We start from the raw sequence: 7,508 nt of genomic DNA on the forward strand, positions 1-7,508 counted from the left end.
ATTATACTTTATCAGTCGCCTTTTAAAAAATGTTTAACAGTGAAACTTTCCCTTGCAGGCAATGGAAACCTGAGAAATACTTGCTTTCTTTATGATAACCTTAGCAGTTTGTTTGACTCATTAAGTCAAGGTTGGTGTGGATTTCTTAAAGGGATTCAAATGTAAAAACTGACTTAATTTTGGCATTTAAATTTTAGAATGAAAAGTCAGAGAATAAAAAAATGGATCTTATATTGCATGAGAAACATAATCTTTTCATATATTATGAAAGAGTGGCCAAAGAGGTGTTTGAAAACTTCACTTACTAACTCTTACTTCAAAAGGTATCATGTGGATGTTACATTATAGAAACATGTCTACTTTTGGAAGATTCTATTGTATCCTGAGTTCCTCTTAAATAAGACCTATATCTGCAGCAGGACAGTTAGAAAAGTCAGAGAATAAGAGTTTAGAGGTGAAGTATATTACAGTTTTGACCATGTGGATAATTTTCTCTTTCTCCTCCTCTGTTCCTCACCCCTGTCACCTTCCCTATAGTTCCTAACTCTCAACTCATTTCAAAGTTTGACACTGGAAAGTGATCAAGAAGCATAAGATCTCCAGGTAAGTGTAGAAGATAGAGCACCCTATATGTCCACTGAAGGGTCTTGGTCAAGGTAGGATGATCCTTATCTCATCAAGCAGCAGAATTAAAAGCTATAGAGCTGCTCCTAGAGACTCCTGGGATGAAAATCTCCAGTAAAAGATACTCCTGATAATACTAGGGGAAAAGAACAGTAACACTGATCACTGGGAATAAAATCAGATTCCTTAACATGGTCTTCAAAGTCCTGCTTTATCTACCTCCCCCACCCCCACCCTCCCCCCGCATAATTTTCTATTTCCCCCTTCTTTAACACTGTAGATGTCTTTATATTTCTTGTGTTTGCCATGCTTCCTTTAGCCCCAAGCCTTTTAAAGATTCTAAATCTAAATCCTTTGTATCTGATTTCCATACCTCCAACACCTTTCCTCTGGTTAAATTCAATTTATTCCTCAGATTTCAGTTCAAATATCCCTTTCCCAAGAAAGCCTTCTCTGACTAGGTCAACTGTATCTTCTATGTTTGTATTAGTTTTGTATTGCTGCAAAAACAATGATCATAAGTTTAGCTGCTTAGGAGAACACAAGTTTATTATCTCATAGTTTCCTTGGGTTAAGAGCCTGCACATGGCTTAGCTAGATTTTCTGCTCAGATCTTACAAGGCTGAAATCAGGGTTTGGCTTGGCTGCTTTTCTCATTTGAGGCTCAGGGCTCTTTTCCATGCTTACTGATTGTTGGTAGAATTAAATTCCCTGAGGTTGTATGATTACAACCTGGTCCCCTGTTTCTTGCTGGCTGTTGGCCAGTGACTGTTCTCAGCAACTAGAGGCTGTCTATAGCTCTTTGCCACATGACACCATAGGGAGATCATAAGATGGCTGTTAACTTTTTTCCAGGCCAGCAGGAGTGCATCTTTCCGATGCTCCACCTTCTTTTATATTTTACTTTTACATTTATTGTTATTTTAAATTTTTTAATTTTTAATTTTCCTGGGTATATAGTAGGTATATATATTTATGGGTTACATGAGATATTTTGATACTGGCATAAAATGTCTTTAGGATAAAGCCATTTTAACTGGGAGGAGAGGATTATCCCATTATAGTTTTGATCTGCATTTCTCTTATGATTGATTATACTGAGCACCTTCTCAAATGCCTTTTGTTTTTGCCATTTGTATGTCCTCTTTTGAGAAATATCTACTCAGATCTGTTGCCGATTTTTAATTGGATTATTAGACTTTTTCCTATAGAATTGGTTGAACTCCGTATATATTCGGGTTATGAATCCCTTGTCAGATGGGAAGTTTGCAAATACTTTCCCTCATTCCGTGGGTTTCTCTTTTGATTCCTTTGCTATGCAGAAGCTTTTTTTTTTTTCCTTTTTTTTGTTTTGAGATGGAGTCTCACTCTGTCACCCAGGCTGGAGTGCAGTGGCGCGATCTTGGCTCACTGCAACCTCTGCCTCCCGCGTTCAAGCGATTCTCCTGCCTCAGCGTCCTGAGTAGCCGGGACTACAGGCACATGCCACCACGACCGGCTAATTTTTGTATTTTTAGTAGAGGCGGAGTTTCACCATGTTGGCCAGGATGGTCTCAATCTCCTGACCTCAAGATCCACCTGCCTTGGCCTCCCAAAGTGCTCGGATTACAGGCGTAAGCTTTTTAACATGATGTGACCCCATTTATTCATTTCGCTTTGGTTGCCTGTGCTTGTGTGTCATTACTCAAAAAAGTCTTTGCCCACTCCAATGTACTGCAGAATTTCCCCAATGTTTTCTTTTGGTAGTTTCATAGTTTGAGGTCCTAGATTTAAGTTTTTAATATGTTTTGATTTCATTATTTTGTATATGGTGAGAGATAATGGTGTAGTCTTCTTATTCTGCAAAGGGATATCCAGTTTTCCCAGCACTATTTATGGAAAAGACTGTCCTTTCTCTAATGTATATTCTTGGCACCTTTGTTGAAAATGAGTTCACTGTAGACGTATGAATCATTTCTGGTTCCTCTATTCTGTTCCTTTGGTCTATGTGTCTGTTTTAATGCCAGTTTCATGAGATTTCTGGTTACTATAGCTCTGTAATATAATTTGAAGTCAGTTTTGTTCTTTTTACTTAGGATAGCTTTAAGTATTCTGGATCTTGTGTGCTTCCATATAAATTTTAGGATTCTTTTTTCTATTTCTGTGAAGAATGTCATTGATATTTTGATAGGGATTGGATGAAATATGCAGATTTTTGAGTCATATGGACATTTCACAGTATTGATTTTCTAGTCCATGGACAAGGAATATCTTTCCATATTTTGCATCTTTTTCAATTTCTTGCATCCATGTTTTATAGCTTTCATTGCAGAGATCATTCACTTCTTTGGTTAGTTTCTAAGTACTTAATTTTATTAATAGCTATTTTAAATAGGATTACTATCTTGATTTCTTTTTCAAGTTGCTTTTGGCATATACAAATGCTATTGATTTTTGTATGTCGATTTTGTATCCTGCAACTTTACTATGTTTGTTTATCTTTTCTAATAGTTTTTGGTGGAGTTCTCAGAGTTTTTTCAAGTGTAAGATCCTGTAATCTGCAAACAAGGATAGTTTGACTTCTTCCTTTCCAATTTGGATGCCATTAATATCTTTCTCTTGTCTGATTGTTCTTGCTAGAACTTCCAGTACTACATTGAATAACAGTAGTGTGAGTGGGCGTCTTTGTTGTGTTCCAGATCTTAGAGGGAAGGCTGTCAGTTTTTTCCCATTCAGTATGATACTAGCTGTGGATCTGTCACTTATGGCTTTTATTATGTTGAGGTATGTTCCATCTATACCCAGTTTTTTGAGGGTTTTTATTATGAAGAGATATTAAATTCTATAAAATGCTCTTTTAGTATCAATTGAAATGATTATATTGTTTTTGTCTTTCATTCTGTTGATATGATGAATCACACTGATGGAGTTGCATATGTTGAACCATCCCTGCATTCCTGAGATAAATCCCACTTGGTCATGATGAATGATCTTTTTAATGTATTGTTGAATTCAGTTTGCTAGTATTTTGTTGAGAATTTTGGCATCAGTGTTCATTGGATATACTGGCCTATAGTTTTCTTTTCCTTGTGTCTTTGTCTGGTTTTGGCATCAGTGTAATAGTGGCCTCATAGAATGAATTTGGAAGTATTTTTTCCTCCTCTATTTTTCTGAATAGTTTGAGCAGAATTGGTGTTAGTTCTTTAAATGTTTGGCAGAACTCAGTAGTGAAGCTATCTGGTCCTGGGCTTTCTTTGCTGGGAGACTTTTTATTATGGCTTTGATCTCATTACTTGTTATTGGTTTGCTCAGGTTTTGCATTTCTTCATGGGTCAATCTTGGTAGGTTATATGTGCCTAGGAATTTGTCCACTTCTCCCAGATTTTTCAACTTTTTGGCATGTAGTTGCTTATAGTAGCCACTAATGATCCTTTGAATTTCTGCAGTATCCATTACAATGTGTTCTTTTTTATCTCTGATTTTATTTATTTGGATCTTCCCTTTTTTTCTTAGTCAGCTGAAATTTTTTCAATTTTGTTTAACTTTTCAAAAAACAACTTTTTCTCATTAATTGTTTTATATTGTTTTCTTCATTTCAAATTTATTTATGCTCTGATCTTTAGTATTTCTTTTCTTCTACTAATTTTGGGTTTGTTTTGCTTTTCTAGTTATTTGAGATTCATTGTTAAAGTGGTTATTGGAAGTTTTTCTTCTTTTTTGATGTAGGCAGTTAGAGATATAAGCTTCCCTCTTAGTACTTCTTTTGCTGTATCCCATAGGTTTTGGTATGTTGTGTTTCCATTATCATTTGTTTCAAGAAACTTTTCAATTTCCTTTGAAATTTCTTCATTGACCCATTGGTCATTCAGAAGCATACTGTTTGATTTCCACATGTTGTTATAGTTTCCAAAATTCCTCTTGTTATTGATTTCTAGTTTTATTCCTTTGTGGTCAAAGAAGATGCTTGATATTATTTCATTGTTTTGAATGTTTTTAGACTTATTTTGTGATCTAATATATGGTATGTCTTTGAGAATGATCTATATGCTAAGGAAAAGAGAGTGTATTCTGAAGCCATTGGATGAAATGTTCTGTAAATATCTATTTGGTCCATTTGATCTATAGTGCAGATTAAGTTTAATGTTTGTCTATTTTGTGCCTGGAACATCTGTCCAATGCTGAAAATGGGATGTTATAGTCTCCAGCTACTGTTTTATTGGGATCTATCTCTCTTTTTAGCTCTAATCATAATTTTTTTATACATGTGTGTGCTCCAGTGTTGGGTGTATACATATTTAAAATTATTGTATTCTCTTTCTGAATTGATCCCTTTGTCATTATATAATGTCTTTTGTCTTGAAATCTATTTTGTCTGATGTAAGCAGAGCTACTCCTGCTTTCTTTGGTTTTCATTAGCATGGGATTTTTTTTTTCATCCCTTTATTTCTAGTCTATGTGTTTCTTTATAGGTGAAGTGTGTTTATTGTAAGCAAGACATCATGACCACTGCCACTATAGGCCCACAGAGAGTGCTGCCAAGCTACCACTGATGTTACCTTAAGGCCAAAGGGCTCTTCAGTCAGCTTGGTGAATGCTGCCTGTCCTGGGACTCATCGTTGAGGGCATAGGTTTAATGGGCTTACTGTTCCACATGGCTGGGGAAGCCTCACAATCATGGCAGAAGGTGAAGGAGGAGCAACAGCACATCTTACATGGCGTCAGGCAAGAGAGTATGTTCAGGGGACCTGCCCTTTATAAAACCATCAGATCTCATGAGACTTACTCACTATCATGAGAACAGCATGGGAAAAACCTGTCACCATGATTCAATTACCTCCCACCAGGTCCCTCCCAGGATACATAGGGACTGTGAAAGCTATTACACAATTCAAGATGAAATCTGGGTGGGGACATAGCCAAACCATATCACTTCTGGTGCAGATGGTGTCTAGAAATATCATCCAGAAGTTACGGCCTGAAAAGAGAGCCTAATGACTCTGACTGGTGCCCTATCCTGCTGTGGCTAAGCTGGCATGTAAGATGCAAGGCAAACTCCTCCCCACTCTCCCCTATCCTCTCCTCAAGTGGAAGGATGGGGTCTCTCTGAAAGCTGTGAGCTATGCAGCCTCGGGTTAGGGGAAGTATGTCACCAGCACTCCGTTAGCTACCCTGGCTAGTGTTTCAGTAGGTTGCTGCTCTCACAGTCCACAGTCATGGAGCCCAGTTTAACAGGCACTAGGACTCTCCTAGAAGGTGCAGTCCTTGTGGCCTAGACTGGTCTTCAAGTTTATTTAGAGCCCCAGTGCACTTTAGCCTGTGCAGTCATGATGCTTGCAGGAACTGAAGTTCAAGCTACTGGGATGGGCGATTCCCCTTTGGCCAGGGCCGGGCTAAATGTTCTCTCTTGCATGGATGTTAGCTGAGTTCTTTCTAGTTTTGCTTTCTGCTATAACAGCGCAACATTGAGTTTAATGCAATGTCTCAGAATTGCTGTGCTCTCCCTTTCCTAAGTGCTCAGATTTTTCTCTCTGTACCACACTGTCACTGCTGGGGATGAGAGAGGGTGTGGTGTCGGAGATTCGAGACTCTTTTTCCTACCTCTTCAGTGCCTCTTTCAGGTGAGTGCTCACCAGATTTTTGGTTCTCATGAAGGTGCTTTTTTGTGTTTAGATAGTTGTTAAATTGGTGTTTGTGGGTGGGTAAGGGTGATGATTGTTGGAGCCTTTTATTCTCCCATCTTGTTCCATCTCCCTAATTCACCATCTTTTAAAAGCTCCTCTGATTAGGCAAGATCCATCCAGGTACACCTAGGAAAATCTCTCTTTTGATGAACCCAAAGCCAACTGATGAGTAACCTAATCATAGGAGAGATACCTTATTTCATTTACACGTGTTGCCAATGCTCAAAGATAGGGGATTGTACAGGATATATACACCCGGGGGTAGAAATCTTGGGGACCATCGTGGACCCTGGCCCATGTCAATGCTCTCTCATGCCATATGCCTCCTCTATTTTATGACAAAATACAGTTCAATTGCATATTCATTTCTGTGATTCTTTGATTAACATCAACCTTCCCAACTGGCATATGAGCTTAAGGAGAAAAAGGGAATATGGTTCTCAGGGGATTCTCTTTGCTCACTAGCATATCCTTGGACATTAGCACAATGTTCGGGATAGTATAGTGGCTCAGCAAATATTTAAATAGATTAGGATGGCCAGGCACGGTGGCTCATGCCTGTAATACCAGCACTTTGGGAGGCCAAGGCGGGCGGATCATGAGGTCAGGAGATAGAGACCATCCTGGCTAACACGGTGAAACCCGTTTCTACTAAAAATACAAAAAATTAGCTGGTTGTGGTGGCGGGCGCCTGTAGTCCCAGCTACTCGGGAGGCTGAGGGAGGAGAATGGCGTGAACCCAGGAGGCAGAGCTTTCAGTGAGCCAAGATGGCACCACTGCACTCCAGCCTGGGCGACAGAGACTCTGTCTCAAAAAAAAAATAAATAAATAAATTAGGGACTTTTACTGATTGAATAAATACATGACTGAATGAAAACTCTATCATGACTATATTGCAGTAGGTGGACATTCTTAGATCTAATCATTTTCTAACATACATGCATTGAAAGATGGAAGTTTAATGCCAGACAATAGGCCTATATCCTGACGTCACTGGAAGGACTGACACTCAAAGGAGAAATGGTTCCTTAGCTCATGAGATTGAGTGGAGTCTATTTATATTAAAACTTTCTTGTCATTATGTATTTAGGTTTTCTGTTAGAATAACTTTCAGAGCCTGAGTGTTTACCAGTCCTCATACAGAGGGACCACAGTGAAACTACATCTTCTAGCCAGGCTACATCAGCTGGGGGGGGGTGGGTTCAGCTCATTTTTCTTACTCA

The 7,508-nt window shown here is 38.5% G+C and overlaps 1 long non-coding RNA gene across 1 annotated transcript; it reads left to right on the top strand.

Annotated features, from left to right (window-relative positions):
• Nucleotides 1–71: 71 nt before the first annotated feature.
• On the top strand, nt 72–5,180 carry LOC129471137 (uncharacterized). The gene is made up of 3 exons (XR_008653497.2): nt 72–130; nt 538–603; nt 5,073–5,180. It is a non-coding gene; the product is annotated as an uncharacterized lncRNA (long non-coding RNA).
• The last annotated feature ends 2,328 nt before the right edge of the window (nt 5,181–7,508 follow it).

The sequence above is a fragment of the Symphalangus syndactylus genome, chromosome 2, assembly GCF_028878055.3.
Source record: "Symphalangus syndactylus isolate Jambi chromosome 2, NHGRI_mSymSyn1-v2.1_pri, whole genome shotgun sequence".
NCBI lineage: Eukaryota > Metazoa > Chordata > Mammalia > Primates > Hylobatidae > Symphalangus > Symphalangus syndactylus.